This window comes from Mandrillus leucophaeus, unplaced genomic scaffold (genome assembly GCF_000951045.1).
Source record: "Mandrillus leucophaeus isolate KB7577 unplaced genomic scaffold, Mleu.le_1.0 Scaffold40, whole genome shotgun sequence".
In the NCBI taxonomy this organism is placed as follows: domain Eukaryota; kingdom Metazoa; phylum Chordata; class Mammalia; order Primates; family Cercopithecidae; genus Mandrillus; species Mandrillus leucophaeus.
In genome coordinates, this window is record NW_012104254.1 from 1,625,831 (window position 1) to 1,637,594 (window position 11,764).

The following is an 11,764-nucleotide window of genomic DNA, read 5'->3' on the forward strand; positions in this document are numbered from 1 at the left end:
CGGCGGCACCTGGGGCGTCTAGTTCGGACGCGGTGCCCCCTGGTGGCGCGCACCGCGCGCGTGGCTTTGGCCTCTGTGACAGCGGTCTGTTGGCCGTCACAGCAGCCCTCGGTTGGCCCTTTCCTGCTTTATAGCGTGCAAACCTCGCCGCGCCAGGGCCAAGGGACAAGTTGGAGCTGTTGATCTGTTGCGCAATTGTTATTTTCCCCAGAGCGGCTTTGTCTTTGGATTTAGCGTTTCAGAATTGCAATTCCAAAATGTGTAAGACAGGAGATTCTCTTCTGTGCTGTCAAGGGTAAGAGTTGCGAGTGTAGATTAGAATTTCTATTGCTTTTAGTTTGTTAATAATTTTTTGCTTTCAGCTGTTATTTCTCCCCTGAGTACTTTATATATTTTTCCTGTTCAGTTGAGAATTTGCCTCAGTTTCTTAACATGTCCACCCTCTTCTGCAGGGGCAGAGAGTGGAACGCTTGCGTTTCAAAACACATGCTAATTTCTGTAAATTGTTATAAAAGTGAAAAGAAGTTTCAGCTCATCCTTGTAGAAACTTTAAAAGTAGATATTTATATTTCTAATTTCTTTTGTAAATGAATTTTAGGAAAAAAATTGGAATTCAAGGAACCGTGTACTTGATGTACGGTAAATTCGTTTATGCTGTTAAATGTAAAGTCTTAGGTTAATTCCAAAGATCTATTGTAAAGTTTTAAGTTATAGACAATGTATTAATTGTGCCTTTTTTTTCCCCTTTAAAGTTGTCTTGAACTTTTCCCCAATCTTGATTGGGATTATATTCTTCTGGTTCCAACTAGGGAAGAAGTAAATTGTACTTTACGATTTATTTAATAGCTGCTGTTCAAGAGTTATCTATAGGAATGCTTGTTTGACCGAAGGATATATGATAAAAATGAACTTTGGTTTTTCTAATTTCCCGAATTGTCTACAACCCTCTATTAAATTTTTCTTTCTTTGCTGTGTAATATAACATTCCATATACAAAAATGCATAAAACATATGTACTGCATTAAGTGTGTATTTTTCAATTATGTTTGATAAAAATAACTGCTTTTCTACCTTTGTAATCAGATATCGATTTGCATATTTGAAAACAGAAAAAGAACAAGAAAATTTAGAATTGATTTCGTTTATGATTCATATTAGATTGTTGTCATCCATAAAGATTTGAACAGAGTCAAACATTTTCTTGATCTTTTGTCAAAAAAACTCTCCAGGTGTGAAGTGGTAGTAGGATGTAGTTTTTCACCTTCTGTGCAGAGGATGTGTTGATAAACAGGGCAGTAAGGAGAGCCTTAGATTCAGTATCTCCATTAGGTGGAAGGAACATCCATTACTCTTTTCAAGGGTGTCTTGGAGAGATAAAGTACTTTCCTGGATGAGGGATGAAGCTGATATTGAAATAGACCGATGAGATTATGTTTAAGTCAAACAAAAGAAAAATAGGACAGGCCTCTCATCTCCTGAATGAATGTTAAGCAAAGACCAACTTGACTTAGATATGTGAAAAATCTCTTGAGAGGTTGTGGAAGCAGCATGTAGGAGGATAAATGCATAACTCACATCAGTCTTTTCCGCATTAAAAATAACTTGGGCCATTTTGAAATCTTTCTTTCTTGCCCTGGGTTGTTAAAAGCAACGTTAGGGGGAAAACCGACTCTGTCTTTAGGATTACCAGGAAAAGTTGAAAGCCAAATGCATCATTTTTCTTAAGATTTGTTTTTATTGAGGATTAATCATGTTTAACAAAGCTGCGTGAAAAAAAGGAACACAAGAAGTACATTTTTTTTTCTGGGAATTTCCTCTGTCCTGACTGAAGACATTAAAAGGGGGTTTTGTGTCAGTATTTCCTCCTTAACTGTTCCTTGAACCTGGGTTATCTTTTCAGTATGCAGGAAGAATTTGGCACTAAGATAATAATAGATAAGTTACTGGGCACTTCCCTGGGTCCAAACATAATTGCTTCACATGCATAATTTTACAGTAACCTCACGGGAAATACTATTATCCCTGGTTTCCAGGTTGGGAAAACCAGAGATAATAGTTAGATCAGGCATTAGGTTAGGAAAGAGGCACAGAGAAAGGCCAAGACCTGCTAAGGTGACCAAACTATTGAGTGGCCAAGGTAGCATTCAAACAGGTTTGACTCCTGGGGGCTCCTAATCACCACCTCCAGACTACCAAAACTCCTTAAACTTTAAATAGGAAGAAAAACTCACACTTCAAAAGGTGAGTAAGTTGAGATTTGCCTATTCTGGGGGAAGGAGAGGCTGGAATGTAAAAGATTGATGTTTGCAGCTTTTCCATTTAGCAAGACACTTAATCACTGTATGACTGGGGGAGGTGGACCTTGTTAAATGCTGGGAGAGTGAATACAATCCATCAATGGGATTACCCACTGTGGTCCTTTTCAGGAAGACACAGAGGCCTCGGTGGGTTCAATTTAGAGAGGCAGGACTGTTTTTTTGTTTTGTTTTGTTTTGTTTTTAAGATGGAATCTTGTTCTGTTGCCCAGGCTGGAATGCAGTGGCCTAATCTTGGCTCACTGCAACCTCCACTTCCCGGGTTCAAGTGATTCTACTGCTTCAGCCTCCAGAGTAGCTGGGATTATAGGCACTCACCTCCCGGATAATTTTTTGTATTTTTCGTAGAGATGGGGTTTCACCATGTTGGCCAGGCTGGGCTGGTCTCGAACTCCTGACCTCAGGTGATCCACCCGCCGCGGCCTCCCAAAGTGTTGGGATTACAGGTGTGAACCACCGCGCCAGCCTGTTTCTTAACATAATAAGTTTTTTAAATTCCTGGAGTCTTGGCAATGTCTAAGATTCTGCCTCACAGTTTTCAGGAACTGTTTCCCTTTGTTCTTAATTAAATCTCTTTGCTACTGGAGTCTTTGCCTTTGTTCGCCTTGCTAGTTGGTACATTTCTTCTGTTCCATTGGCGCTTTTTGTTTTGAAGTAGTGCTCAAAAATAAGTTTGGTAGTAAGAATATGGTGAAGACTGTGACGGACAGGGTTAAACCAGGTTGAAGGAAAGAGCAGAATGGGGAAAATTTGAGTTGAAAACAGCTAGCAGAAACCTGATGGTGCAAATTCAACCCTAATCTCATGTTTTGGCACTTTTGAACTATAGCAAGCATAAGGGCTCAAGTCTTATCTAGTTGAAGCTAACTTGGGTCTTTGAGAATAGTACATCTCAAAGTTAAACACTTTCTTAGTCCTTATTGTTAAACAAGTTGTTTTTGGAATTATTGTCTTATTTGTCTGAATTAAGTGTGCTGCAGGACTTATAGGATCTGATGGATGATTTGCCTAAAAGTTAGTCCAGGTCAGCCTTAGGGCATTTAAGTGCTTGGTCCAGCCACTTTCTGAAAGTTGACTGAAATATGTTGCACACCAGGGTAGAGGAGGACAAGTTTACTAGATGTCATTTTTAACCTGCTTGTCTTCATCTCTGACTGTAGAAATGTTTATTCATTGTAAGTTTGCCATAAATAGAGAACAGAGTTTATTTTTTGATCATTTAATTTCTAGGAGCTATTGAAATTTCACTGCTACCTGCTTTTAAATAAGCACCAACAAACATTTATTAAAAGGGCTTTAAGGTATAGTCCAAGATTTATTCAATTGCTAATGGTATGTTTTGTGTAAATGAAAGCAAAAATATGTTCAAGTATATAATATTAAATATTAACATTCAGAAACTGTTGGAGAAATATATATGGCTTTCTTATACCAGACTATACCCCAGACATGAAAACAAGACTGTTAAACAACATCCTGTGCTACCTAAAGTTTGAGCCTTCTATGTGTCAGCTTCTGCCATAATAACTTTGAACTATGACTATTAAGTATATTAAGAACTTTGAGTAGGGGAGACACTTTTAATCATTCGTTTTTATGGCATATGTACTGTAATACCTGTGTGTTGCAAATCCTGGTGTTTAAAAGTCTTTTTGTGTATTTGAGCATGTAAGTTTATTTGGCCCAAACTGTTGGTACTAGTAAAGACAAGTTCAGGGCATTAAGTAGGACTTGGACTTACAGCACCAAGTTCGTCTTTCTTTTTTTTTTTTTTTGAGACAGAGTCTCACTCGGTCACCTAGGCTAGAGTACATTGGTACAATCTCGGCTCACTGCAAGCTCTGCCTCCCGAGTTCAAGCGATTTTCCTGCCTCAGCCTCCCGAGTAGCTGGGATTACAAGTGTGCGCCGCCACGCCGGGTTAATTTTTGTATTTTTAGTAGAGATGGAGTTTCACTGTGTTGGCCAGGCTGGTCTCGAACTCCCGACCTCAGATGATCCGCCTGCCTTGGCCTCCAAAAGTGCTGGGATTATAGGCGTGAGCCACTGTACCTGGCCTCCAAGTCCATCTTTCAAAGGCCCTGTTGATAATTGACTCTTGAGAGTCATTACAGTCCATCAACAGCCTATATTCTGAATATATATATATTTTTTAAATTCTAAGGCAATGCTAAGTAGCCATTCCAAATAAGGTTAGAACTGAGACTTTAGGGCCTGTATTATCAGTTGTACACTGACAAGCTCTGAACTCTATTGCTTTTTCAAATCAGAGAAGAAAAATGAGTAAGAAAAGAAAAATAGGCCCGGCGCGGTGACTCACGCCTGTAATCCCAGCACTTTGGGAGGCTGAGGTGGGCGGATCACGAGGTCAGGAGATCGAGACCATCTTGGCTAACACAGTGAAACCCCATCTCTACTAAAAATACAAAAAATTAGCCGGGCATGGTGGCGGGCGCCTGTAGTCACAGCCACTCAGGAGGCTGAGGCAGGAGAATAGCGTGAACCTGGGAGGCAGAGCTTGCAGTGAGCCGAGATGGTGCCACTGCACTCCAGCCTGGGCAACAGAGCGAGACTCTGTCTCAAAAAAGAAAAAGGAAAAAAAGAAAAGAAAAATATGGATCACTTTGGCTTTGAGGCCTCCTCTGAGTTTATAGTTTTTACCTTCTGTATTACTTAGGTGATCCTCTCTAATGGCATTTTAAATCTTTCTTGATACTTGTCTTACTTATCTATCTTTTTTTTTCTCTAAGTAGATAGCTCCTTGAGAGCTGTGCATAGAATTTATAGATATATATGTATTTTAAAGTAAGATACAATTTACATACCATACAGTTCACCCATTTAATCTAATTCAGGGTTATGCAACCCTATGAACCCTATGAATTTAGTGGTTTATTCATAGGGTTATGCAACCATCACTGTAATCAATTTTCAACACCCTCAAAAGGAACCCCATATCCATTAGCAGTCACTTCCCATTTCCTCTCAACTCTCCTGACCCCTGGTAACTACTCAGTTATTTTCTCTATCTGTGAATTTGCCTATTCTGGACGTATGATGTAAATGGAATGGCATGTAAATGTAATCATACAATATTTATCCTTCTGCTGCTGGCTTCTTTTACAGCAATGTTTTCAAGGTTTAAAAATGTTGCAACTTGTATCAATAGTATGTTTTCGAGGTTTAAAAATGTTGCAACTTGTATCAATAGCATCATTCCTTTTTATGGCTGCATACTATTCCATTGTATGGCTATACCACATTTTATTTATCCAGTTGATGATCATTTGAGTTGTTTCGACTTTTTATATTTCCGTTTGTTTCTTACGGCAGTGGTTCTCAAGCTGTTGTATATTAGACTCACCATCAGTATTTTAAAAACTAATGCCCAGGCCATATCCCTCATGAGATCAAAATCTCTGGGGGTGGGGCCCAGGCATCACTATTTTTTTAAGGTTCTGAGGGGAGTCCAATGAGCAGTCAGGTTTGAGAGCCAGTGCCCTAGGGCAGCAGTCCGCAGTGTTTTTAGCACCAGGGACGGGTTTTGTGGAAGACAGTTTTTCCATAAAAGGAGGTAGAGGACGGTTTCAGGATGAAACTGTTCCACCTCAGATCATCAGGCATTAGATTCTCCTAAGGAGCCAGCAACCTACATCCCTTGCATGCTCAGTTCACAACAGGGTTCGGGCTTCTCTGATAATCTGCTGCTGCTAATCTGACAGGAGGTGGAGCTCAGGTGGGAATGCTGGCCTACAACTCACCTCCTGCTCTGCGGCCTGGTTCCTAACAGGCCACTGACCCGTCTGTAGCCAGCAGGTGGGGACCCCTGCCCTAGGAGACCCACCTCAATGCTTGGTACCCATTGAAGTATATAGTGATTTAGAAAACTGGTTAGGATGTCTTATTTAAATCATGAAAGCAAGTGCTTTTGTCTTTGATCACTGCCCTTCACAGCCTTACATTTAACACCTACATTCAGGAACTGTGTTTCAAGGTGCCTGGCGAGTGTTTGAAACTCACTTAGTATATATAACCTGAGCTCATTAAACCCTTCCAGAAGATTTGGGTAACTTTGTTATGAAAGGGCTTCTCTGAAGTGGGTCAGTAGGATTGTTCCGTGTTTTTTCAGGAATGTGGCCTGTGATAACTTGCAATCTAGGTTATTTGGAAATAGCACTGAGAGAAGCCAGTGAGGACAGAGTGCTCAGAAGCTTGGAATAGGTGTTGGACATCCTGGAGGCCAGGATGGAACACCGTCTTACTCTAGGAATCCGTGTTCCTGGGCCTTATTATCTTCCTCCATTAAAAACAAAGACTTAAATCTCTACAGCAACTTTTAGCAACTTCATTTTTTGGTTCTCTGTATCTGCCTGATAAAGTCCCACTTTGTAGTGACTCCCACTTATGTTTACCTGAATGGCTTTTGGGTTGACGTATTTGGAAACTGGGGCTAGCTTCCAAACTGTTGCCAAATTGTGTGTGGGTGTGCGTGCCACAGCGCAGCGTTCCCACTTGACAGACTTGACGGTATGGTGGTTGGGGGCTTGTGAAGCTGGCTTAGCCCCAGCCCTATACACCCACCCCACAGATGGTGCAAACAGGCCCAGAAGAGAGTGGGTAACTGTCCACTGTGGCCTCCACAGCCAAGGTTGCCAGGCAGAGCTCTCAAGGCCCAATTCCAGTCTTGTCTTTGACCATTGCCCCTTTGGGAGGGGGGAGGTGGATTTGTCACCTTTCTAGAAGTATGCTTTTCTAATTCTAATCATCCGTAGTTTGTTGCTTTAAGATTTAGAAAATGGTATCCTGTTATTTTACTTGTTCTTAGGAGTTTCGTATTGAATGATGTACATAATGTGATTCATGTACCTCAAAACAGAAGGACTTCAGTTAAGATTTAGGCTGTATGCAGCATACACTTCTTGAATTTTCTCATTCAATGTCCTTTCCTTATTTATTTATTTATTTATTTATTTTGCAGGAATGTGGCGGACATTCAGAGTAGATTAGTACCTTCAATGTCTGTGTGAAAGAAATGACCTTAATATGAGGACAGTATTGACTGTGTATGTAGCGGGCCCACTGATAAGGTGTATAGAATTTTGCTTTATTTCAGACCTGACAATCTCTTGTCTGTTCTGCTTCCGCATAAAATTATAATACTGCACATGGATGTAAAACCCAATCTATTCCTTGCCTAAGGGACTAGAATAGAGGGAAGAATGATTATAGTTGTTTGTTGCCTTTTGTGAAGGTAACAGGCACAGAGGTATGATGCATGATGGAATTATATACCTTTTCTTCAGGTGCTTGAGGGCTAACTAAGGACCTGTACTTTTTGTTTGTTTGTTTGTTTTGCAGTACTGGGGCCAGGGAGCCTTGCTGTTGCATCTAGAGAGTATTGAAGAACCATGAATATTTCACAAAAAGAAAAAAAAAATTTTAACCATTAAAAGTGCTGGTAGTGACTTCCTCTTGCAAGTAAAAAACTCATTTTTTAAGGAAAATGAGAGTTTTTTACTTGCAGTAGGAAAAGTTGCCAATTTTTCAAGTTATTTTTATTCTTGATGATTCTCAATGAGACATAGAGAATATACATAGAAAAAACAACCCTAGGCCAGGTGTGGTGGCTCACACCTGTAATCCCAACACTTTGGGAAGTCGAGGTGGGAGGATCATTAGAGACCAGGAGTTTGAGATGAGCCTGGGCAGCATATTGAGACGCTGTCTTCTCAAAAAATTAAAAAATTAGCCGGGTCTGGTGGTGCACACCTGCAGTTGTAGCTACTTGGGAGGCTAAGGTGGCTTGAGCCCAGGAGTTTGAATGTGCAGTGAGCCATGATCATGCCACTGTACTCTAGCCTAGGCAACAGAGTAAGATCCTGCCTCAACAGAAAAAAGAAAAACCAACCCTAATGGCCTGGAACAGGGCTGGTTTACTTTGTGTCAGCTGCAGTGCCCCCACTCACCAACCCACATGTTCTTCTCCTGCTGGTTCCCAAGCAGAGACCAGGACCAAGGATGGGAATCATCCTGTGGTGCAGGTTGTATCTTATCCTCCGGAAACAGCACTTCACCCTCTGTTAGAAACTTCTTTACCACACTGCCTGTTTGGTGAAATCCTTAGGGTAGTGACTTCCAAATTGTGATCCAGGGGCCACCCCTTGGTGGGAGGATCAGGAAGGAGGGGGAATGCATCTTAAGAAAAGTTAGGGGGACCTCATATCTTATTGATCCTGAAAAGTAAAGTCTTTCTTCCTCAGAGAGATGCGGGTAGACATGACTCGCTTAGATAGAAACTCATTCGTTTCCCTCCCTTCTGCCCCTGCAGGACTCTTGGAAGTCTGGGGCCCTGGGAGCAGGCAGCTCTTGCTCTGTGCTACAGGTTTCCAAAGTTCACTTGATAACAGTACAATTGCGCTGTAAATTGTGCAATAATGGAGACTGAGGAAACAATTAGTCTTTCATCTTGATTCATGTTACCAGCTCACTTCCTATGGTGTGAAAAGAACCAGCCTTTGGAGTTAGGAGTCATCTGAATACAGACAGAACTGGCAATATTATGGGGAAGAAAGGGGAAAAGAAATGAACATTTTCAAAGACATTAAGTCATTTGGCCAGGACCACACTGCTTGCAGGTAGCAGAACTGGGATTTTGACTGTCCATAATCCCTATTCTCTGCTTGTTTTACTCCTTCCCTCTCGTCTTTCTTTTTGCTTTGTCTGATGACCTACAGACATTCTGTCTGCTGCTAAAGGATGAGGGACTCCTTTATAAAGATTGACAGGACAGTGCCGCTACTCAAGGAGCTCATTCCATGTGGACCAGTGGGGGCACGGTTGACGCATGGGCTGGACTTCTCTTTGGAGCGGAGGCCTGTTCCACCTTACAGGATCGTTGTGACAAGCAGAAAGCACCCCACCTCACCTCCATACAATTCCTAATGCTCCTGGGTGATACACCCACCCCAGTGGAACCATGGTGGTGCATGGACTTCTAGGGACCATTTGAAGCCAGGACTTTGCTGCTTGTTCTTGGGAAATCTCAGAATATTACTTCCTTGTTTTTGGTAGGGAAGCCTGCCATCTCCCCAGGTGGCAGCCTGTTTATACCTTTTATCCTCACCTGAAGCAGGTGATGAGACAGAGGTCATGGAATATAATGAAAGCGCCACAAAGGTAGATTCTGGGTATATTTTATTTACTCAGGTAGAGTGGCTTGTCCAGATTCCTTCACGCAGAGCAACATTTAATATGGTAATTGTTACTGCTGAAGTTTGCCATTTCTCAGACCTATGACTGCAAGGAATTGGTAACAAAAGGATAAACTAAACATTGTTATTAATTTTCAGAGAGATAAAGTTAAAATCATGTATGTCATATCTCTCTGGGGCTTAACCACCTTTTCTGCTAGGCACTTTTTGAAGAAGTCTGAATACTGAGGTAAGACAGTAAAGGGGGGAAAGTAAGTTTGCCCACTTCTCATCCTGTTTCTGACCATCAGCCTGAGGGCAGTAACTAGAGTCCACTAAGGAAATTCACTTAATCAGCAATTAATCAGTTGATTGTTATATTGTCCACACTGCAAAATTCTTTAAAGGATATTTGAAGATATTATCACATTTGTTCTCTTACAATCTATTTTATTGTTTATTTGAAGGGGTGTGTGTTAATAGTTCTTAAGATATCATACTTTATTTCCAGTAGCATATCCAAGAAATAATTTAGAAGTATTGTTAATGGGAATGATGTTAAATAGTTTTTCTATGACTAGTAGTTGGGTCATATATGATATAAAACATGGTATCTTTGTTACTTAAGTAATTTGAACTCTAACCCCATATATCTTAGGTAGACAATGAAAATACTGAATTGTGAGTCTAAATAATATACACTTACTCATTCCACAAATATTTATTAGGTATATGTACACCCTAGGAAACTTTCAGGGCATGAAGCTGTTTTAATCTTCCAAGATAATGCAGCACGTATCCCCCTTGAGGGACATTTGTTTTTCAAATTGCTCCTCTCTGTCTCCTCTGCTTCGGATATGAGTTTTTCTAAGTAAAGACTGTATTTTAATCTTTTGTGTAGTTCTAATGTCTAGCGCCATGCCTGGTGCTTACTTAATAGTTGCTCAGTCAGTGTGAGGGTAAGTCCATTAACTGCCTCTAGGAACTTGATATTTTATATAAACTAGTCTGTGATACATGACAAGGCTGTGACAGTGCAGATGAGAAAATGTGACTTCTAACTGGGGTGCTCAGAGAGGATATCCTGGAGGAACTAGCATTTTAACTAGACTTTTCTTTTGAGCCGGTAAATTTTGTTTGGTTCAGGCTTCAGCTGGAAGCCCAAGCAATGGTGCAGGTATGAGCTGGACTATGACAGAATATTGGGCCAGTGGGGGTGACAAGGCTAACTTGGGGGTTGCCATAGAGAGTCTTCAGTGCTCATGTGCACTGTTTCAAGTTTGTACAGGGCATCTGGAAACCATGGAAGAAGGTTCTGGAAAGGGCAAGGCACGTAAACTGGATGTGGATAGGAAATTATTGTGGCGGGTAAATTGGAAGATGGACAGGTTGGAGTCAGGGAGATGTGAGCAGGCTCCTGCCAAGGTGTAGGTCTGAGCATTGTTGTGATGGCTTAGTTGGTTTGGCATCAGCACACATATTGAGAATCTGTCACTGTAACTCTAAATTGTATCCTTGCTAAACATGTAAAAAGAACTTCTTGGAGCCTCCTTTTTTAAGGAGGGAAGTGGGTTGTGCTCAAGCTTGCATGCTCTGCTGTTCCTGTGCTTTAACAGAAACTCATCCACCAGTGTGGTCATGGATGAAAGGAGAGGAAAAACTAGCCAGAAGTTGCCATTTTGCTTAAAGAATGGTTTCCTTTCTTCCTTAAGGTGGCACTGAGGGTTTCTCTCTTTTTGCCCTTCTCTAAGATTGATTTACTATTTTCAGTAAATTCTAACAGTCTGATCCTTGACTTCCAATTACAATGATTAGCAATATTTGCCCAAGAAAAGAAAAAACAATTTCCTCTCTTTTCTCTCCTATGAGCTTTTCCTGTGAGCTCCAAGCAGACAGATGTGGACGTCTAGCAATGCTGTTAACAACAGCTGTGTCTGTTGGACTCTGCAACACTGGGCACGGTACAAAGTGCTCTGACAAACTCTTCTGCCCTTCGCAATCCTTACTACACCCTGTGAGTTGAGGAGCATTCTCCCTGTTTTATAGGTGAAGAACTGAGGCAAAGAGAGGTTATGTCATTAGATTTTACAATAGGGTGTGCTTCCGTTTCATCATCTTTAGATTGATGTTACTGTGACATCGTCTTCCTAGAATTAACTAAGTGAACTGGGCACAGGAAATAGCACTTGGCATACCTTCAGCAAACGGTGGCTATGATCATTATCATCATTCCATTTCTTGAAAAAAATCCCTCCTTATT

The 11,764-nt window shown here is 41.1% G+C and overlaps 1 protein-coding gene across 6 annotated transcripts in view; it reads left to right on the forward strand.

The window, feature by feature from the left end:
- Positions 1-11,764, forward strand: part of NFE2L2 (nuclear factor, erythroid 2-like 2) — a 154,776-nt gene that overhangs the window by 120,723 nt on the left and 22,289 nt on the right. For 2 of the 6 annotated variants that reach the window (XM_011991839.1, XM_011991842.1), the window contains exon 1: positions 1-295. The exons of 1 other annotated variant lie outside the window; for it this stretch is intronic. The gene's annotated coding sequence lies outside the window, so the exon portion shown is untranslated. The remainder of the gene's footprint in view (positions 296-11,764) is intronic. 3 more of the 6 variants (XM_011991841.1, XM_011991840.1, XM_011991843.1) reach the window with 3 other exon arrangements.